Consider the following 24,823-nt stretch of genomic DNA (forward strand, 5'->3'; position numbering starts at 1 on the left):
CGAATTCCTAGTATCTATAAAATAAGTGTGGAGAAAAATAATTTAAATAAATAAATATAAAAATAATTAATCAACGTCTTCCAGACTCGAACTTAAAACAACCAAAAAGGAATGGTAGGCGACAAGCCGTTCATCACACCCGGCCACGCAGCCCTCGGACCGACCAGCAGTCTAAGATTCTTGACACCAATAACGAAGTTTAAAATGTGAGGAAAATCTAGTTCTAAATGCACAATGCTAAACGTACGGATGATCTCGGCGCATGTGCGAGTCATGGACGCTTAAATTTTCAATTAAATTTATAGACATTTTGACATTAAAAATTATATTTCTCGAAATATTAATATTTCTCGAATTCCTAGTATCTATAAAATAAGTGTGGAGAAAAATAATTTAAATAAATAACTATAAAAATAATTAATCAACGGCTTCCATACTCGAACTTAAAATAAACAAAAAGAAATATACGCGACAAGCCGTTCATCACACCCAGCCACGCAGCCTTCAGACCGAGCAGCAGTCTAAGATTCTTGACACCAATAACGAAGTTTAAAATGTGAGGAAAATCTAGTTCTAAATGCACAATGCTAAACGTACGGATGATCTCGTCGCATGTGCGAGACATGGACGCTTAAATTTTCAATTAAATTTATAGACATTTTGACATTAAAAATTATATTTCTCGAAATATTAATATTTGTCGAATTCCTAGTATCTATAAAATAAGTGTGGAGAAAAATAATTTAAATAAATAAATATAAAAATAATTAATCAACAGCTTCCAGACTCGAACTTAAAACAACCAAAAAGGAATGGTACGCGACAAGCCGTTCATCACACCCGGCCACGCAGCCCTCGGACCAAGCAGCAGTCTAAGATTCTTGACACCAATAATGAAGTTTAAAATGTGAGGAAAATCTAGTTCTAAATGCACAATGCTAAACGTAAGGATTATCTCGGCGCATGTGCGAGACATGGACGCTTAAATTTTCGATTAAATTTATAGACATTTTGACATTAAAAATTATATTTCTCGAAATATTAATATTTGTCGAATTCCTAGTATCTATAAAATAAGTGTGGAGAAAAATAATTTAAATAAATAAATATAAAAATAATTAATCAACGGCTTCCAGACTCGAACTTAAAACAACCAAAAAGGAATGGTACGCGACAAGCCGTTCATCACACCCGGCCACGCAGCCCTCGGTCTGAACAGCTGTTTAAGATTCTTGACACCAATAACGAAGTTTAAAATGTGAGGAAAATCTAGTTCTAAATGCACAATGCTAAACGTACGGATGATCTCGGCGCATGTTCGAGACAGGGACGCTTAAATTTTCAATTAAATTTATAGACATTTTGACATTAAAAATTATATTTCTCGAAATATAAGTAATTGTCGAATTCCTAGTATCTATAAAATAAGTGTGGAGAAAAATAATTTAAATAAATAAATATAAAAATAATTAATCAACAGCTTCCAGACTCGAACTTAAAACAACCAAAAAGGAATGGTACGCGACAAGCCGTTCATCACACCCGGCCACGCAGCCCTAGGACCGAGCAGCAGTCTAAGACTCTTGACACCAATAACGAAGTTTAAAATGTGAGGAAAATCTAGTTCTAAATGCACAATGCTAAACGTACGGATGATCTCGGCGCATGTGCGAGACATGGACGCTTAAATTTTCAATTAAATTTATAGACATTTTGACATTAAAAATTATATTTCTCGAAATTTTAATATTTGTTGAATTCCTAGTATCTATAAAATAAGTGTGGAGAAAAATAATTTAAATAAATAAATATAAAAATAATTAATCAACGGCCACCAGACTCGAACTTAAAACAACCAAAAATGAATGGTACGCTACAAGCCGTTCATCACACCCGGCCATGCAGCCCTCGGACCGAACAGCAGTCTAAGATTCTTGACACCAATAACGAAGTTTAAAATGTGAGGAAAATCTAGTTCTAAATGCACAATGCTAAACGTACGGATGATCTCGGCGCATGTGCGAGTCATGGACGTTTAAATTTTCAATTAAATTTATAGACATTTTGACATTAAAAATTATATTTCTCGAAATATAAGTAATTGTCGAATTCCTAGTATCTATAAAATAAGTGTGGAGAAAAATAATTTAAATAAATAAATATAAAAATAATTAATCAACGTCTTCCAGACTCGAACTTAAAACAACCAAAAAGGAATGGTAGGCGACAAGCCGTTCATCACACCCGGCCACGCAGCCCTCGGACCGACCAGCAGTCTAAGATTCTTGACACCAATAACGAAGTTTAAAATGTGAGGAAAATCTAGTTCTAAATGCACAATGCTAAACGTACGGATGATCTCGGCGCATGTGCGAGTCATGGACGCTTAAATTTTCAATTAAATTTATAGACATTTTGACATTAAAAATTATATTTCTCGAAATATTAATATTTCTCGAATTCCTAGTATCTATAAAATAAGTGTGGAGAAAAATAATTTAAATAAATAACTATAAAAATAATTAATCAACGGCTTCCATACTCGAACTGAAAATAAACAAAAAGGAATGGTACGCGACAAGCCGTTCATCACACCCAGCCACGCAGCCTTCGAACCGAGCAGCAGTCTAAGATTCTTGACATCAATAACGAAGTTTAAAATGTGAGGAAAATCTAGTTCTAAATGCACAATGCTAAACATACGGATGATCTCGTCGCATGTGCGAGACATGGACGCTTAAATTTTCAATTAAATTTATAGATATTTTGACATTAAAAATTATATTTCTCGAAATATTAATATTTGTCGAATTCCTAGTATCTATAAAATAAGTGTATAGAAAAATAATTTAAATAAATAAATATAAAAATAATTAATCAACGGCTTCCAGACTATAACTTAAAACAACCAAAAAGGAATGGTACGCGACAAGCCGTTCATCACACCCGGCCACGCAGCCCTCGGACCGAGCAGCAGTCTAAGATTCTTGACACCAATAACGAAGTTTAAAATGTGAGGAAAATCTAGTTCTAAATGCACAATGCTAAACGTACGGATGATCTCGGCGCATGTGCGAGTCATGGACGCTTAAATTTTCAATGAAATTTATAGACATTTTGACATTAAAAATTATATTTCTCGAAATATAAGTATTTGTCGAATTCCTAGTATCTATAAAATAAGTGTGGAGAAAAATAATTTAAATAAATAAATATAAAAATAATTAATCAACGGCTTCCAGACTCGAACTTAAAACAACCAAAAAGGAATGGTACGCGACAAGCCGTTCATCACACCCGGCCACGCAGCCCTCGGACCGAGCAGCAGTCTAAGATTCTTGACACCACTAACGAAGTTTAAAATGTGAGGAAAATCTAGTTCTAAATGCACAATGCTAAACGTACGGATGATCTCGGCGCATGTGCGACACATGGACGCTTAAATTTTCAATTAAATTTATAGAAATTTTGACATTAAAAATTATATTTCTCGAAATATAAGTATTTGTCAAATTCCTAGTATCTATAAAATAAGTGTGGAGAAAAATAATTTAAATAAATAAATATAAAAATAATTAATCAACGGCTTCCAGACTCGAACTTAAAACAACCAAAAAGGAATGATACGCGACAAGCCGTTCATCACACCCGGCCACGCAGCCCTCGGACCGAGCAGCAGTCTAAGATTCTTGACACCAATAACGAAGTTTAAAATGTGAGGAAAATCTAGTTCTAAATGCACAATGCTAAACGTACGGATGATCTTGGCGCATGTGCGAGTCATGGACGCTTAAATTTTCAATTAAATTTATAGACATTTTGACATTAAAAATTATATTTCTCGAAATATAAATATTTGTCGAATCCCTAGTATGTATAAAATAAGTGTGGAGAAAAAACAATTTAAATAAATAAATATAAAAATAATTAATCAACGGCTTCCCCACTCGAACTTAAAACAACCAAAAAGGAATGGTTCACGACAAGCCGTTCATCACACCCGGCCACGCAGCCCCCGGACCGAGCAGCAGTCTAAGATTCTTGACACAAATAACGAAGTTTAAAATGTGAGGAAAATCTTGTTCTAAATGCACAATGCTAAACGTACGGATGATCTCGGCGCATGTGCGAGACATGGACGCTTAAATTTTCAATTAAATTTATAGACATTTTGACATTAAAAATTATATTTCTCGAAATATTAATATTTGTCGAATTCCTAGTATCTATAAAATAAGTGTGAGAAAAATAATTTAAATAAATAACAATAAAAATAATTAATCAACGGCTTCCAGACTCGAACTTAAAACAACCAAAAAGTAATGGTACGCTACAAGCCGTTCATCACACCCGGCCAAGCAGCCCTCGGACCAAACAGCAGTCTAAGATTCTTGACACCAATAACGAAGTTTAAACTGTGAGGAAAATCTAGTTCTAAATGCACAATGCTAAACGTACGGATGATCTCGGCGCATGTGCGAGACATGTAGGCTTAAATTTTCAATTAAATTTATAGACATTTTGACTTTAAAAATTATATTTCTCGAAATAAAAATATTTGTCGAATCCCTAGTATGTATATAATAAGTGTGGAGAAAAATAATTTAAATAAATAAATATAAAAATAATTAATCAACGGCTTCCACACTCGAACTTAAAACAACCAAAAAGGAATTGTACGCGACAAGCCGTTCATCACACCCGGCCACGCAGCCCTCGGACCGAGCAGCAGTCTAAGATTTTTGACACCAATAACGAAGTTTAAAATGTGAGGAAATTCTAGTTCTAAATGCACAATGCTAAACGTACGGATGATCTCGGCGCATGTGCGAGACATGGACGCTTAAATTTTCAATTAAATTTATAGACATTTTGACATTAAAAATTATATTTCTCGAAATATTAATATTTGTCGAATTCCTAGTATCTATATAATAAGTGTGGAGAAAAATAATTTAAATAAATAAATATAAAAATAATTAATCAACGGCTTCCATACTCGAACTTAAAACAAACAAAAAGGAATGGTACGCGACAAGCCGTTCATCACACCCGGCCACGCAGCCCTCGGACCGAGCAGCAGTCTAAGATTCTTGACACCAATAACGAAGTTTAAAATGTGAGGAAAATCTAGTTCTAAATGCACAATGCTAAACGTACGGATGATCTCGGCGCATGTGCGAGACATGTAGGCTTAAATTTTCAATTAAATTTATAGACATTTTGACTTTAAAAATTATATTTCTCGAAATAAAAATATTTGTCGAATCCCTAGTATGTATATAATAAGTGTGGAGAAAAATAATTTAAATAAATAAATATAAAAATAATTAATCAACGGCTTCCACACTCGAACTTAAAACAACCAAAAAGGAATTGTACGCGACAAGCCGTTCATCACACCCGGCCACGCAGCCCTCGGACCGAGCAGCAGTCTAAGATTTTTGACACCAATAACGAAGTTTAAAATGTGAGGAAATTCTAGTTCTAAATGCACAATGCTAAACGTACGGATGATCTCGGCGCATGTGCGAGACATGGACGCTTAAATTTTCAATTAAATTTATAGACATTTTGACATTAAAAATTATATTTCTCGAAATATTAATATTTGTCGAATTCCTAGTATCTATATAATAAGTGTGGAGAAAAATAATTTAAATAAATAAATATAAAAATAATTAATCAACGGCTTCCATACTCGAACTTAAAACAAACAAAAAGGAATGGTACGCGACAAGCCGTTCATCACACCCGGCCACGCAGCCCTCGGACCGAGCAGCAGTCTAAGATTCTTGACACCAATAACGAAGTTTAAAATGTGAGGAAAATCTAGTTCTAAATGCACAATGCTAAACGTACGGATGATCTCGGCGCATGTGCGAGTAATGGAAGCTTAAATTTTCAATTAAATTTATAGACATTTTGACATTAAAAATTATATTTCTCGAAATATAAGTATTTGTCGAATTCCTAGAATCTATAAAATAAGTGTTGAGAAAAATAATTTAAATAAATAAATATAAAAATAATTAATCAACGGCTTCCAGATTCGAACTTAAAACAACCAAAATGGAATGGTACGCGACAAGCCGTTCATCACACCCGGCCACGCAGCCCTCGGACCGAGCAGCAGTCTAAGATTCTTGACACAAATAACGAAGTTTAAAATGTGAGGAAAATCTAGTTCTAAATGCACAATGCTAAACGTACGGATGATCTCGGCGCATGTGCGAGACATGGACGTTTAAATTTTCAATTAAATTTATAGACATTTTGACATTAAAAATTATATTTCTCGAAATATTAATATTTGTCGAATTCCTAGTATCTATAAAATAAGTGTAGAGAAAAATAATTTAAATAAATAAATATAAAAAAAATTCATCAACGGCTTCCACACTCGAACTTAAAACAACCAAAAAGGAATGGTACGCGACAAGCCGTTCATCACACCCGGCCACGCAGCCCTAGGACCGAGCAGCAGTCTAAGATTCTTGACACCAATAACGAAGTTTAAAATGTGACGAAAATCTAGTTCTAAATGCACAATGCTAAGCATACGGATGATCTCGGCGCATGTGCGAGACATGGACGCTTAAATTTTCAATTAAATTTATAGACATTTTGACATTAAAAATTATATTTCTCGAAATATAATAATTTGTCGAATTCCTAGTATCTATAAAATAAGTGTGGAGAAAAATAATTTAAATAAATAAAAATGAAAATAATTAATCAACGACTTCCAGACTCGAACCCGGTTAAAAAAGAATAGCACGCGACAAGCCGTTCAGCACACCCGGCCACCAAGCCCTCTGACCGGGCAGCAGTCTAAGATTCTTGACACCAATAACGAAGTTTAAAATGTGAGGAAAATCTAGTTCTAAATGCACAATGCTAAACGTACGGATGATCTCGGCGCATGTGCGAGACATGGACGCTTAAATTTTCAATTAAATTTATAGACATTTTGACATTAAAAATTATATTTCTCGAAATATTAATATTTGTCGAATTCCTAGTATCTATATAATAAGTGTGGAGAAAAATAATTTAAATAAATAAATATAAAAATAATTAATCAACGGCTTCCATACTCGAACTTAAAACAAACAAAAAGGAATGGTACGCGACAAGCCGTTCATCATACCCGGCCACGCAGCCCTCGGACCGAGCAGCAGTCTAAGATTCTTGACACCAATAACGAAGTTTAAAATGTGAGGAAAATCTAGTTCTAAATGCACAATGCTAAACGTACGGATGATCTCGGCGCATGTGCGAGTCATGGACGCTTAAATTTTCAATTAAATTTATAGACATTTTGACATTAAAAATTATATTTCTCGAAATATAAATATTTGTCGAATCCCAAGTATGTATAAAATAAGTGCGGAGAAAAATAATTTAAATAAATAAATATAAAAATAATTAATCAACGGCTTCCAGACTCGAACTTAAAACAAACAAAAAGGAATGGTACGCGACAAGCCGTTCATCACACCCGGCCACGCAGCCCTCGGACCGAGCAGCAGTCTAAGATTCTTGACACCAATAACGAAGTTTAAAATGTGAGGAAAATCTAGTTCTAAATGCACAATGCTAAACGTACGGATGATCTCGGCGCATGTGCGAGACATGGACGCTTAAATTTTCAATTAAATTTATAGACATTTTGACATTAAAAATTATATTTCTCGAAATATTAATATTTGTCGAATTCCTAGTATCTATATAATAAGTGTGGAGAAAAATAATTTAAATAAATAAATATAAAAATAATTAATCAACGGCTTCCACACTCGAACTTAAAACAACCAAAAAGGAATTGTACGCGACAAGCCGTTCATCACTAACGGCCACGCAGCCCTCGGACCGAGCAGCAGTCTAAGATTTTTGACACCAATAACGAAGTTTAAAATGTGAGGAAAATCTAGTTCTAAATGCACAATGCTAAACGTACGGATGATCTCGGCGCATGTGCGAGACATGGACGCTTAAATTTTCAATTAAATTTATAGACATTTTGACATTAAAAATTATATTTCTCGAAATATTAATATTTGTCGAATTCCTAGTATCTATATAATAAGTGTGGAGAAAAATAATTTAAATAAATAAATATAAAAATAATTAATCAACGGCTTCCATACTCGAACTTAAAACAAACAAAAAGGAATGGTACGCGACAAGCCGTTCATCACACCCGGCCACGCAGCCCTCGGACCGAGCAGCAGTCTAAGATTCTTGACACCACTAACGAAGTTTAAAATGTGAGGAAAATCTAGTTCTAAATGCACAATGCTAAACGTACGGATGATCTCGGCGCATGTGCGAGACATGGACGCTTAAATTTTCAATTAAATTTATAGACATTTTGACATTAAAAATTATATTTCTCGAAATATTAATATTTGTCGAATTCCTAGTATCTATATAATAAGTGTGGAGAAAAATAATTTAAATAAATAAATATAAAAATAATTAATCAACAGCTTCCAGACTGGAACTTAAAACAACCAAAAAGGAATGGTACACGACAAGCCGTTCATCACACCCGGCCACGCAGCCCTCGGACCGAGCAGCAGTCTAAGATTCTTGACACCAATAACGAAGTTTAAAATGTGAGGAAAATCTAGTTCTAAATGCACAATGCTAAACGTACGGATGATCTTGGCGCATGTGCGAGTCATGGACGCTTAAATTTTCAATTAAATTTATAGACATTTTGACATTAAAAATTATATTTCTCGAAATATAAATATTTGTCGAATCCCTAGTATGTATAAAATAAGTGTGGAGAAAAAACAATTTAAATAAATAAATATAAAAATAATTAATCAACGGCTTCCCCACTCGAACTTAAAACAACCAAAAAGGAATGGTACACGACAAGCCGTTCATCACACCCGGCCACGCAGCCCTCGGACCGAGCAGCAGTCTAAGATTCTTGACACAAATAACGAAGTTTAAAATGTGAGGAAAATCTTGTTCTAAATGCACAATGCTAAACGTACGGATGATCTCGGCGCATGTGCGAGACATGGACGCTTAAATTTTCAATTAAATTTATAGACATTTTGACATTAAAAATTATATTTCTCGAAATATTAATATTTGTCGAATTCCTAGTATCTATAAAATAAGTGTGAGAAAAATAATTTAAATAAATAACAATAAAAATAATTAATCAACGGCTTCCAGACTCGAACTTAAAACAACCAAAAAGTAATGGTACGCTACAAGCCGTTCATCACACCCGGCCACGCAGCCCTCGGACCAAACAGCAGTCTAAGATTCTTGACACCAATAACGAAGTTTAAACTGAGGAAAATCTAGTTCTAAATGCACAATGCTAAACGTACGGATGATCTCGGCGCATGTGCGAGACATGTAGGCTTAAATTTTCAATTAAATTTATAGACATTTTGACTTTAAAAATTATATTTCTCGAAATAAAAATATTTGTCGAATCCCTAGTATGTATATAATAAGTGTGGAGAAAAATAATTTAAATAAATAAATATAAAAATAATTAATCAACGGCTTCCACACTCGAACTTAAAACAACCAAAAAGGAATTGTACGCGACAAGCCGTTCATCACACCCGGCCACGCAGCCCTCGGACCGAGCAGCAGTCTAAGATTTTTGACACCAATAACGAAGTTTAAAATGTGAGGAAATTCTAGTTCTAAATGCACAATGCTAAACGTACGGATGATCTCGGCGCATGTGCGAGACATGGACGCTTAAATTTTCAATTAAATTTATAGACATTTTGACATTAAAAATTATATTTCTCGAAATATTAATATTTGTCGAATTCCTAGTATCTATATAATAAGTGTGGAGAAAAATAATTTAAATAAATAAATATAAAAATAATTAATCAACGGCTTCCATACTCGAACTTAAAACAAACAAAAAGGAATGGTACGCGACAAGCCGTTCATCACACCCGGCCACGCAGCCCTCGGACCGAGCAGCAGTCTAAGATTCTTGACACCAATAACGAAGTTTAAAATGTGAGGAAAATCTAGTTCTAAATGCACAATGCTAAACGTACGGATGATCTCGGCGCATGTGCGAGTAATGGACGCTTAAATTTTCAATTAAATTTATAGACATTTTGACATTAAAAATTATATTTCTCGAAATATAAGTATTTGTCGAATTCCTAGAATCTATAAAATAAGTGTTGAGAAAAATAATTTAAATAAATAAATATAAAAATAATTAATCAACGGCTTCCAGATTCGAACTTAAAACAACCAAAATGGAATGGTACGCGACAAGCCGTTCATCACACCCGGCCACGCAGCCCTCGGACCGAGCAGCAGTCTAAGATTCTTGACACAAATAACGAAGTTTAAAATGTGAGGAAAATCTAGTTCTAAATGCACAATGCTAAACGTACGGATGATCTCGGCGCATGTGCGAGACATGGACGTTTAAATTTTCAATTAAATTTATAGACATTTTGACATTAAAAATTATATTTCTCGAAATATTAATATTTGTCGAATTCCTAGTATCTATAAAATAAGTGTAGAGAAAAATAATTTAAATAAATAAATATAAAAAAAATTCATCAACGGCTTCCACACTCGAACTTAAAACAACCAAAAAGGAATGGTACCCGACAAGCCGTTCATCACACCCGGCCACGCAGCCCTCGGACCGAGCAGCAGTCTAAGATTCTTGACACCAATAACGAAGTTTAAAATGTGACGAAAATCTAGTTCTAAATGCACAATGCTAAGCATACGGATGATCTCGGCGCATGTGCGAGACATGGACGCTTAAATTTTCAATTAAATTTATAGACATTTTGACATTAAAAATTAAATTTCTCGAAATATAATAATTTGTCGAATTCCTAGTATCTATAAAATAAGTGTGGAGAAAAATAATTTAAATAAATAAAAATGAAAATAATTAATCAACGACTTCCAGACTCGAACCCGGTTAAAAAAGAATAGCACGCGACAAGCCGTTCAGCACACCCGGCCACCAAGCCCTCTGACCGGGCAGCAGTCTAAGATTCTTGACACCAATAACGAAGTTTAAAATGTGAGGAAAATCTAGTTCTAAATGCACAATGCTAAACGTACGGATGATCTCGGCGCATGTGCGAGACATGGACGCTTAAATTTTCAATTAAATTTATAGACATTTTGACATTAAAAATTATATTTCTCGAAATATTAATATTTGTCGAATTCCTAGTATCTATATAATAAGTGTGGAGAAAAATAATTTAAATAAATAAATATAAAAATAATTAATCAACGGCTTCCATACTCGAACTTAAAACAAACAAAAAGGAATGGTACGCGACAAGCCGTTCATCATACCCGGCCACGCAGCCCTCGGACCGAGCAGCAGTCTAAGATTCTTGACACCAATAACGAAGTTTAAAATGTGAGGAAAATCTAGTTCTAAATGCACAATGCTAAACGTACGGATGATCTCGGCGCATGTGCGAGTCATGGACGCTTAAATTTTCAATTAAATTTATAGACATTTTGACATTAAAAATTATATTTCTCGAAATATAAATATTTGTCGAATCCCAAGTATGTATAAAATAAGTGCGGAGAAAAATAATTTAAATAAATAAATATAAAAATAATTAATCAACGGCTTCCAGACTCGAACTTAAAACAAACAAAAAGGAATGGTACGCGACAAGCCGTTCATCACACCCGGCCACGCAGCCCTCGGACCGAGCAGCAGTCTAAGATTCTTGACACCAATAACGAAGTTTAAAATGTGAGGAAAATCTAGTTCTAAATGCACAATGCTAAACGTACGGATGATCTCGGCGCATGTGCGAGACATGGACGCTTAAATTTTCAATTAAATTTATAGACATTTTGACATTAAAAATTATATTTCTCGAAATATTAATATTTGTCGAATTCCTAGTATCTATATAATAAGTGTGGAGAAAAATAATTTAAATAAATAAATATAAAAATAATTAATCAACGGCTTCCACACTCGAACTTAAAACAACCAAAAAGGAATTGTACGCGACAAGCCGTTCATCACTAACGGCCACGCAGCCCTCGGACCGAGCAGCAGTCTAAGATTTTTGACACCAATAACGAAGTTTAAAATGTGAGGAAAATCTAGTTCTAAATGCACAATGCTAAACGTACGGATGATCTCGGCGCATGTGCGAGACATGGACGCTTAAATTTTCAATTAAATTTATAGACATTTTGACATTAAAAATTATATTTCTCGAAATATTAATATTTGTCGAATTCCTAGTATCTATATAATAAGTGTGGAGAAAAATAATTTAAATAAATAAATATAAAAATAATTAATCAACGGCTTCCATACTCGAACCTAAAACAAACAAAAAGGAATGGTACGCGACAAGCCGTTCATCACACCCGGCCACGCAGCCCTCGGACCGAGCAGCAGTCTAAGATTCTTGACACCAATAACGAAGTTTAAAATGTGAGGAAAATCTAGTTCTAAATGCACAATGCTAAGCATACGGATGATCTCGGCGCATGTGCGAGTCATGGACGCTTAAATTTTCAATTAAATTTATAGACATTTTGACATTAAAAATTATATTTCTCGAAATATAAATATTTGTCGAATCCCAAGTATGTATAAAATAAGTGCGGAGAAAAATAATTTAAATAAATAAATATAAAAATAATTAATCAACGGCTTCCAGACTCGAACTTAAAACAACCAAAAAGGAATGGTACACGACAAGCCGTTCATCACACCCGGCCACGCAGCCCTCGGACCGAGCAGCAGTCTAAGATTCTTGACACAAATAACGAAGTTTAAAATGTGAGGAAAATCTTGTTCTAAATGCACAATGCTAAACGTACGGATGATCTCGGCGCATGTGCGAGACATGGACGCTTAAATTTTCAATTAAATTTATAGACATTTTGACATTAAAAATTATATTTCTCGAAATATTAATATTTGTCGAATTCCTAGTATCTATAAAATAAGTGTGGAGAAAAATAATTTAAATAAATAACTATAAAAATAATTAATCAACGGCTTCCAGACTCGAACTTAAAACAAACAAAAAGGAATGGTACGCGACAAGCCGTTCATCACACCCGGCCACGCAGCCCTCGGACCGAGCAGCAGTCTAAGATTCTTGACACCAAGAACGAAGTTTAAAATGTGAGGAAAATCTAGTTCTAAATGCACAATGCTAAACGTACGGATGATCTCGGCGCATGTGCGAGTCATGGACGCTTAAATTTTCAATTAAATTTATAGACATTTTGACATTAAAAATTATATTTCTCGAAATATAATAATTTGTCGCATTCCTAGTATCTATAAAATAAGTGTGGAGAAAAATAATTTAAATAAATAACAATAAAAATAATTAATCAACGGCTTCCAGACTCGAACTTAAAACAACCAAAAAGGAATTGTACGCGACAAGCCGTTCATCACACCCGGCCACGCAGCCCTCGGACCGAGCAGCAGTCTAAGATTCTTGACACAAATAACGAAGTTTAAAATGTGAGGAAAATCTTGTTCTAAATGCACAATGCTAAACGTACGGATGATCTCGGCGCATGTGCGAGACATGGACGCTTAAATTTTCAATTAAATTTATAGACATTTTGACATTAAAAATTATATTTCTCGAAATATAAGTATTTGTCGAATTCCTAGTATCTATAAAATAAGTGTGGAGAAAAATAATTTAAATAAATGAATATAAAAATAATTAATCAACGGCTTCCAGACTCGAACTTAAAACAACCAAAAAAGGAATGGTACGCAACAAGCCGTTCATCACACCCGGCCACGCAGCCCTCGGGCCGAGCAGCAGTCTAAGATTCTTGACACCAATAACGAAGTTTAAAATGTGAGGAAAATCTAGTTCTAAATGCACAATGCTAAACGTACGGATGATCTCGGCGCATGTACGAGTCATGGACACTTAAATTTTCAATTAAATTTATAGACATTTTGAAATTAAAAATTATATTTCTCGAAATATAAGTATTTGTCGAATTCCTAGTATCTATAAAATAAGTGTGGAGAAAAATAATTTAAATAAATAAATATAAAAATAATTAATCAACCCCTTCCAGACTCGAACTTAAAACAACCAAAAAGGAATGGTACGCGACAAGCCGTTCATCACACCCGGCAACGCAGCCCTCGGACTGAGCAGCAGTCTAAGATTTTTGACACCAATAACGAAGTTTAAAATGTGAGGAAAATCTAGTTCTAAATGCACAATGCTAAACGTACGGATGATCTCGGCGCATGTGCGAGTCATGGACGCTTAAATTTTCAATTAAATTTATAGACATTTTGACATTAAAAATTATATTTCTCGAAATATAAGTATTTGTCGAATTCCTAGTATCTATAAAATAAGTGTGGAGAAAAATAATTTAAATAAATAACAATAAAAATCATTAATCAACGGCTTCCAGACTCGAACTTAAAACAAACAAAAAGGAATGGTACGCGACAAGCCGTTCATCACACTCGGCCACGCAGCCCTCGAACCGAGCAGCAGTCTAAGATTCTTGACACCAATAACGAAGTTTAAAATGTGAGGAAAATCTAGTTCTAAATGCACAATGCTAAACGTACGGATGATCTCGGCGCATGTGCAAGACATGGACGCTTAAATTTTCAATTAAATTTATAGACATTTTGACATTAAAAATTATATTTCTCGAAATATAAGTATTTGTCGAATTAATAGTATCTATATAATAAGTGTGGAGAAAAATAATTTAAATAAATAAATATAAAAATAATTAATCAACGGCTTCCAGACTCGAACTTAAAACAACCAAAAAGGAATGATACGCGACTAGCCGTTCATCACACGCAGCCACGCAGCCCTCGGAACGAGCAGCAGTCTAAGATTCTTGACACAAATAACGAAGTTTAAAATGTGAGGAAAATCTTGTTCTAAATGCACAATGCTAAACGTACGGATGATCTCGGCGCATGTGCGAGTCATGGACGCTTAAATTTTCAATTAAATTTATAGACATTTTGAAATTAAAAATTATATTTCTCGAAATATAAGTATTTGTCGAATTCCTAGTATCTATAAAATAAGTGTGGAGAAAAATAATTTAAATAAATAAATATAAAAATAATTAATCAACGGCTTCCAGACTCGAACTAAAAACAAACAAAAAGGAATGGTACGGGACAAGCCGTTCATCACACCCGGCACGCAGCCCTCGGACCGAGCAGCAGTCTAAGATTCTTGACACCAATAACGAAGTTTAAAATGTGAGGAAAATCTAGTTCTAAATGCACACTGCTAAACGTACGGATGATCTCGGCGCATGTGCGAGTCATTGACGCTTAAATTTTCAATTAAATTTATAGACATTTTGACATTAAAAATTATATTTCTCGAAATATAAGTATTTGTCGAATTCCTAGTATCTATAAAATAAGTGTGGAGAAAAATAATTTAAATAAATGAATATAAAAATAATTAATCAACGGCTTCCCCACTCGAACTTAAAACAACCAAAAAGGAATGGTACACGACAAGCCGTTCATCACACCCGGCCACGCAGCCCTCGGACCGAGCAGCAGTCTAAGATTCTTGACACCAATAACGAAGTTTAAAATGTGAGGAAAATCTAGTTCTAAATGCACACTGCTAAACGTACGGATGATCTCGGCGCATGTGCGAGTCATTGACGCTTAAATTTTCAATTAAATTTATAGACATTTTGACATTAAAAATTATATTTCTCGAAATATAAGTATTTGTCGAATTCCTAGTATCTATAAAATAAGTGTGGAGAAAAATAATTTAAATAAATGAATATAAAAATAATTAATCAACGGCTTCCCCACTCGAACTTAAAACAACCAAAAAGGAATGGTACACGACAAGCCGTTCATCACACAAGGCCACGCAGCCCTCGGACCGAGCAGCAGTCTAAGATTCTTGACACAAATAACGAAGTTTAAAATGTGAGGAAAATCTTGTTCTAAATGCACAATGCTAAACGTACGGATGATCTCGGCGCATGTGCGAGTCATGGACGCTTAAATTTTCAATTAAATTTATAGACATTTTGAAATTAAAAATTATATTTCTCGAAATATAAGTATTTGTCGAATTCCTAGTATCTATAAAATAAGTGTGGAGAAAAATAATTTAAATAAATAAATATAAAAATAATTAATCAACGGCTTCCAGACTCGAACTAAAAACAAACAAAAAGGAATGGTACGGGACAAGCCGTTCATCACACCCGGCCACGCAGCCCTCGGACCGAGCAGCAGTCTAAGATTCTTGACACCAATAACGAAGTTTAAAATGTGAGGAAAATCTAGTTCTAAATGCACACTGCTAAACGTACGGATGATCTCGGCGCATGTGCGAGTCATTGACGCTTAAATTTTCAATTAAATTTATAGACATTTTGACATTAAAAATTATATTTCTCGAAATATAAGTATTTGTCGAATTCCTAGTATCTATAAAATAAGTGTGGAGAAAAATAATTTAAATAAATGAATATAAAAATAATTAATCAACGGCTTCCAGACTCGAACTTAAAACAACCAAAAAGGAATTGTACGCGACAAGCCGTTCATCACACCCGGCCACGCAGCCCTCGGACCGAGCAGCAGTCTAAGATTCTTGACACCAATAACGAAGTTTAAAATGTGAGGAAAATCTAGTTCTAAATGCACAATGCTAAACGTACGGATGATCTCGGCGCATGTACGAGTCATGGACACTTAAATTTTCAATTAAATTTATAGACATTTTGAAATTAAAAATTATATTTCTCGAAATATAAGTATTTGTCGAATTCCTAGTATCTATAAAATAAGTGTGGAGAAAAATAATTTAAATAAATAAATATAAAAATAATTAATCAACCCCTTCCAGACTCGAACTTAAAACAAACGAAAAGGAATGGTACGCGACAAGCCGTTCATCACACTCGGCCACGCAGCCCTCGGACCGAGCAGCAGTCTAAGATTCTTGACACCAATAACGAAGTTTAAAATGTGAGGAAAATCTAGTTCTAAATGGACAATGCTAAACGTACGGATGATCTCGGCGCATGTGCGAGACATGGACGCTTAAATTTTCAATTAAATTTATAGACATTTTGACATTAAAAATTATATTTCTCGAAATATTAATATTTGTCGAATTCCTAGTATCTATATAATAAGTGTGGAGAAAAATAATTTAAATAAATAAATATAAAAATGATTAATCAACGGCTTCCATACTCGAACTTAAAACAAACAAAAATGAATGGTACGCGACAAGCCGTTCATCACACCCGGCCACGCAGCCCTCGGACCGAGCAGCAGTCTAAGATTCTTGACACCAATAACGAAGTTTAAAATGTGAGGAAAATCTAGTTCTAAATGCACACTGCTAAACGTACGGATGATCTCGGCGCATGTGCGAGTCATTGACGCTTAAATTTTCAATTAAATTTATAGACATTTTGACATTAAAAATTATATTTCTCGAAATATAAGTATTTGTCGAATTCCTAGTATCTATAAAATAAGTGTGGAGAAAAATAATTTAAATAAATGAATATAAAAATAATTAATCAACGGCTTCCCCACTCGAACTTAAAACAACCAAAAAGGAATGGTACACGACAAGCCGTTCATCACACCCGGCCACGCAGCCCTCGGACCGAGCAGCAGTCTAAGATTCTTGACACAAATAACGAAGTTTAAAATGTGAGGAAAATCTTGTTCTAAATGCACAATGCTAAACGTACGGATGATCTCGGCGCATGTGCGAGTCATGGACGCTTAAATTTTCAATTAAATTTATAGACATTTTGAAATTAAAAATTATATTTCTCGAAATATAAGTATTTGTCGAATTCCTAGTATCTATAAAATAAGTGTGGAGAAAAATAATTTAAATAAATAAATATAAAAATAATTAATCAACGGCTTCCAGACTCGAACTAAAAACAAACAAAAAGGAATGGTACGGGACAAGCCGTTCATCACACCCGGCCACGCAGCCCTCGGACCGAGCAGCAGTCTAAGATTCTTGACACCAATAACGAAGTTTAAAATGTGAGGAAAATCTAGTTCTAAATGCACACTGCTAAACGTACGGATGATCTCGGCGCATGTGCGAGTCATTGACGCTTAAATTTTCAATTAAATTTATAGACATTTTGACATTAAAAATTATATTTCTCGAAATATAAGTATTTGTCGAATTCCTAGTATCTATAAAATAAGTGTGGAGAAAAATAATTTAAATAAATGAATATAAAAATAATTAATCAACGGCTTCCAGACTCGAACTTAAAACAACCAAAAAGGAATTGTACGCGACAAGCCGTTCATCACACCCGGCCACGCAGCCCTCGGACCGAGCAGCAGTCTAAGATTCTTGACACCAATAACGAAGTTTAAAATGTGAGGAAAATCTAGTTCTAAATGCACAATGCTAAACGTACGGATGATCTCGGCGCATGTACGAGTCATGGACACTTAAATTTTCAATTAAATTTATAGACATTTTGAAATTAAAAATTATATTTCTCGAAATATAAGTATTTGTCGAATTCCTAGTATCTATAAAATAAGTGTGGAGAAAAATAATTTAAATAAATAAATATAAAAATAATTAATCAACCCCTTCCAGACTCGAACTTAAAACAAACGAAAAGGAATGGTACGCGACAAGCCGTTCATCACACTCGGCCACGCAGCCCTCGGACCGAGCAGCAGTCTAAGATTCTTGACACCAATAACGAAGTTTAAAATGTGAGGAAAATCTAGTTCTAAATGGACAATGCTAAACGTACGGATGATCTCGGCGCATGTGCGAGACATGGACGCTTAAATTTTCAATTAAATTTATAGACATTTTGACATTAAAAATTATATTTCTCGAAATATTAATATTTGTCGAATTCCTAGTATCTATATAATAAGTGTGGAGAAAAATAATTTAAATAAATAAATATAAAAATGATTAATCAACGGCTTCCATACTCGAACTTAAAACAAACAAAAAGGAATGGTACGCGACAAGCCGTTCATCACACCCGGCCACGCAGCCCTCGGACCGAGCAGCAGTCTAAGATTCTTGACACAAATAACGAAGTTTAAAATGTGAGGAAAATCTTGTTCTAAATGCACAATGCTAAACGTACGGATGATCTCGGCGCATGTGCGAGACATGGACGCTTAAATTTTCAATTAAATTTATAGACATTTTGACATTAAAAATTATATTTCTCGAAATATTAATATTTGTCGAATTCCTAGTATCTATAAAATAAGTGTGGAGAAAAATAATTTAAATAAATAACTATAAAAATAATTAATCAACGGCTTCCAGACTCGAACTTAAAACAAACAAAAAGGAATGGTACGCGACAAGCCGTTCATCACACCCGGCCACGCAGCCCTCGGACCGAGCAGCAGTCTAAGATTCTTGACACAAATAACGAAGTTTAAAATGTGAGGAAAATCTTGTTCGAAATGCACAATGCTAAACGTACGGATGATCTCGGCGCATGTGCGAGACATGGACGCTTAAATTTTCAATTAAATTTATAGACATTTTGACATTAAAAATTATATTTCTCGAAATATTAATATTTGTCGAATTCCTAGTATCTATAAAATAAGTGTGGAGAAAAATAATTTAAATAAATAACTATAAAAATAATTAATCAACGGCTTCCAGACTCGAACTTAAAACAAACAAAAAGGAATGGTACGCGACAAGCCGTTCATCACACCCGGCCACGCAGCCCTCGGACCGAGCAGCAGTCTAAGATTCTTGACACAAATAACGAAGTTTAAAATGTGAGGAAAATCTTGTTCTAAATGCACAATGCTAAACGTACGGATGATCTCGGCGCATGTGCGAGACATGGACGCTTAAATTTTCAATTAAATTTATAGACATTTTGACATTAAAAATTATATTTCTCGAAATATTAATATTTGTCGAATTCCTAGTATCTATAAAATAAGTGTGGAGAAAAATAATTTAAATAAATAACTATAAAAATAATTAATCAACGGCTTCCAGACTCGAACTTAAAACAAACAAAAAGGAATGGTACGCGACAAGCCGTTCATCACACCCGGCCACGCAGCCCTCGGACCGAGCAGCAGTCTAAGATTCTTGACACCAAAAACGAAGTTTAAAATGTGAGGAAAATCTAGTTCTAAATGCACAATGCTAAACGTACGGATGATCTCAGCGCATATGCGAGTCATGGACGCTTAAATTTTCAATTAAATTTATAGACATTTTGACATTAAAAATTATATTTCTCGAAATATAATAATTTGTCGAATTCCTAGTATCTATAAAATAAGTGTGGAGAAAAATAATTTAAATAAATAAATATAAAAATAATTAATCAACGGCTTCCAGACTCGAACTTAAAACAACCAAAAAGGAATGATACGCGACAAGCCGTTCATCACACCGAGCCACGCAGCCCTCGGAACGAGCAGCAGTCTAAGATTCTTGACACAAATAACGAAGTTTAAAATGTGAGGAAAATCTAGTTCTAAATGCACAATGCTAAGCGTACGGATGATCTTGGCGCATGTGCGAGACATGTACGCTTAAATTTTCAATTAAATTTATAGACATTTTGACATTAAAAATTATATTTCTCGAAATATTAAAATTTGTCGAATTCCTAGTATCTATAAAATAAGTGTGGAGAAAAATAATTTAAATAAATAAATATAAAAATAATTAATCAACGGCTTCCACACTCGAACTTAAAACAACAAAAAAGGAATGGTACGCGACAACCCGTTCATCACACCCGGCCACGCAGCCCTCGGACCGAGCAGCAGTCTAAGATTCTTGACACAAATAACGAAGTTTAAAATGTGAGGAAAATCTAGTTCTAAATGCACAATGCTAAACGTACGGATGATCTCGGCGCATGTGCGAGTCATGGACGCTTAAATTTTCAATTAAATTTATAGACATTTTGAAATTAAAAATTATATTTCTCGAAATATAAGTATTTGTCGAATTCCTAGTATTTATATAATAAGTGTGGAGAAAAATAATTTAAATAAATGAATATAAAAATAATTAATCAACGGCTTCCACACTCGAACTTAAAACAACAAAAAAGAAATGGTACGCGACAAGCCGTTCATCACACCCGGCCACGCAGCCCTCGGACCGAGCAGCAGTCTAAGATTCTTGACACAAATAACGAAGTTTAAAATGTGAGGAAAATCTAGTTCTAAATGCACAATGCTAAACGTACGGATGATCTCGGCGCACGTGCGAGACATGGACGCTTAAATTTTCAATTAAATTTATAGACATTTTGAAATTAAAAATTATATTTCTCGAAATATTAATATTTGTCGAATTCCTAGTATTTATATAATAAGTGTGGAGAAAAATAATTTAAATAAATAAATATAAAATAATTAATGAACGGCTTCCACACTCGAACTTAAAACAACCAAAAAGGAATGGTACGCGACAAGCCGTTCATCACACCCGGCCACGCAGCCCTCGGACCGAGCAGCAGTCTAAGATTCTTGACACAAATAACGAAGTTTAAAATGTGAGGAAAATCTAGTTCTAAATGCACAATGCTAAACGTACGGATGATCTCGGCGCACGTGCGAGACATGGACGCTTAAATTTTCAATTAAATTTATAGACATTTTGACATTAAAGTTATATTTCTCGAAATATATTTGTCGAATTCCTAGTATCTATAAAATAAGTGTGGAGAAAAATAATTTAAATAAATAAATATAAAAATAATTAATCAACGGCTTCCAGACTCGAACTTAAAACAACAAAAAAGAAATGGTACGCGACAAGCCGTTCATCACACCCGGCCACGCAGCCCTCGGACCGAGCAGCAGTCTAAGATTCTTGACACAAATAACGAAGTTTAAAATGTGAGGAAAATCTAGTTCTAAATGCACAATGCTAAACGTACGGATGATCTCGGCGCACGTGCGAGACATGGACGCTTAAATTTTCAATTAAATTTATAGACATTTTGAAATTAAAAATTATATTTCTCGAAATATTAATATTTGTCGAATTCCTAGTATTTATATAATAAGTGTGGAGAAAAATAATTTAAATAAATAAATATAAAAATAATTAATCAACGGCTTCCACACTCGAACTTAAAACAACCAAAAAGGAATGGTACGCGACAACCCGTTCATCACACCCGGCCACGCAGCCCTCGGACCGAGCAGCAGTCTAAGATTCTTGACACAAATAACGAAGTTTAAAATGTGAGGAAAATCTAGTTCTAAATGCACAATGCTAAACGTACGGATGATCTCGGCGCACGTGCGAGACATGGACGCTTAAATTTTCAATTAAATTTATAGACATTTTGACATTAAAGTTATATTTCTCGAAATATATTTGTCGAATTCCTAGTATCTATAAAATAAGTGTGGAGAAAAATAATTTAAATAAATAAATATAAAAATAATTAATCAACGGCTTCCAGACTCGAACTTAAAACAACAAAAAAGAAATGGTACGCGACAAGCCGTTCATCACACCCGGCCACGCAGCCCTCGGACCGAGCAGCAGTCTAAGATTCTTGACACAAATAACGAAGTTTAAAATGTGAGGAAAATCTAGTTCTAAATGCACAATGCTAAACGTACGGATGATCTCGGCGCACGTGCGAGACATGGACGCTTAAATTTTCAATTAAATTTATAGACATTTTGAAATTAAAGTTATATTTCTCGAAATATATTTGTCGAATTCCTAGTATCTATAAAATAAGTGTGGAGAAAAATAATTTAAATAAATGAATATAAAAATAATTAATCAACGGCTTCCACACTCGAACTTAAAACAACAAAAAAGAAATGGTACGCGACAAGCCGTTCATCACACCCGGCCACGCAGCCCTCGGACCGAGCAGCAGTCTAAGATTCTTGACACAAATAACGAAGTTTAAAATGTGAGGAAAATCTAGTTCTAAATGCACAATGCTAAACGTACGGATGATCTCGGCGCACGTGCGAGACATGGACGCTTAAATTTTCAATTAAATTTATAGACATTTTGAAATTAAAAATTATATTTCTCGAAATATTAATATTTGTCGAATTCCTAGTATTTATATAATAAGTGTGGAGAAAAATAATTTAAATAAATAAATATAAAAATAATTAATCAACGGCTTCCACACTCGAACTTAAAACAACCAAAAAGGAATGGTACGCGACAACCCGTTCATCACACCCGGCCACGCAGCCCTCGGACCGAGCAGCAGTCTAAGATTCTTGACACAAATAACGAAGTTTAAAATGTGAGGAAAATCTAGTTCTAAATGCACAATGCTAAACGTACGGATGATCTCGGCGCACGTGCGAGACATGGACGCTTAAATTTTCAATTAAATTTATAGACATTTTGACATTAAAGTTATATTTCTCGAAATATATTTGTCGAATTCCTAGTATCTATAAAATAAGTGTGGAGAAAAATAATTTAAATAAATAAATATAAAAATAATTAATCAACGGCTTCCAGACTCGAACTTAAAACAACCAAAAAGGAACGGTACGCGACAAGCCGTTCATCACACCCGGCCACGCAACCCTCGGACCGAGCAGCAGTCTAAGATTCTTGACACCACTAACGAAGTTTAAAATGTGAGGAAAGTCTAGTTCTAAATGCACAATGCTAAACGTACGGATGATCTCGGCGCATGTGCGAGAAATGGACGCTTAAATTTTCAATTAAATTTATAGACATTTTGAAATTAAAAATTATATTTCTCGAAATATAAGTATTTGTCGAATTCTTAGTATTTATATAATAAGTGTGGAGAAAAATAATTTAAATAAATGAATATAAAAATAATTAATCAACGGCTTCCACACTCGAACTTAAAACAACAAAAAAGGAATGGTACGCGACAAGCCGTTCATCACACCCGGCCACGCAGCCCTCGGACCGAGCAGCAGTCTAAGATTCTTGACACAAATAACGAAGTTTAAAATGTGAGGAAAATCTAGTTCTAAATGCACAATGCTAAACGTACGGATGATCTCGGCGCATGTGCGAGTCATGGACGCTTAAATTTTCAATTAAATTTATAGACATTTTGAAATTAAAAATTATATTTCTCGAAATATTAATATTTGTCGAATTCCTAGTATTTATATAATGTGTGGAGAAAAATAATTTAAATAAATAAATATAAAAATAATTAATCAACGGCTTCCACACTCGAACTTAAAACAACAAAAAAGGAATGGTACGCGACAAGCCGTTCATCACACCCGGCCACGCAGCCCTCGGACCGAGCAGCAGTCTTAAGATTCTTGACACCAATAACGAAGTTTAAAATGTAAGGAAAATCTAGTTCTAAATGCACAATGCTAAACGTACGGATGATCTCGGCGCATGTGTGAGTCATGGACGCTTAAATTTTCAATTAAATTTATAGACATTTTGACATTAAAAATTATATTTCTCGAAATATTAATATTTGTCGAATTCCTAGTACTTATATAATAAGTGTGGAGAAAAATAATTTAAATAAATAAATATAAAAATAATTTATCAACGGCTTCCACACTCGAACTTAAAACAACCAAAAAGGAATGGTACGCGAAAAGCCGTTCATCACACCCGGCCACGCAGCCCTCGGACAGAGCAGCAGTCTAAGATTCTTGACACCAAGAACGAAGTTTAAAATGTGAGGAAAATCTAGTTCTAAATGCACAATGCTAAACGTACGGATGATCTCGGCGCATGTGCGAGTCATGGACGCTTAAATT

Source organism: Argiope bruennichi, chromosome 1 (assembly GCF_947563725.1).
Source record: "Argiope bruennichi chromosome 1, qqArgBrue1.1, whole genome shotgun sequence".
NCBI classification, from domain to species: Eukaryota; Metazoa; Arthropoda; class Arachnida; order Araneae; family Araneidae; genus Argiope; species Argiope bruennichi.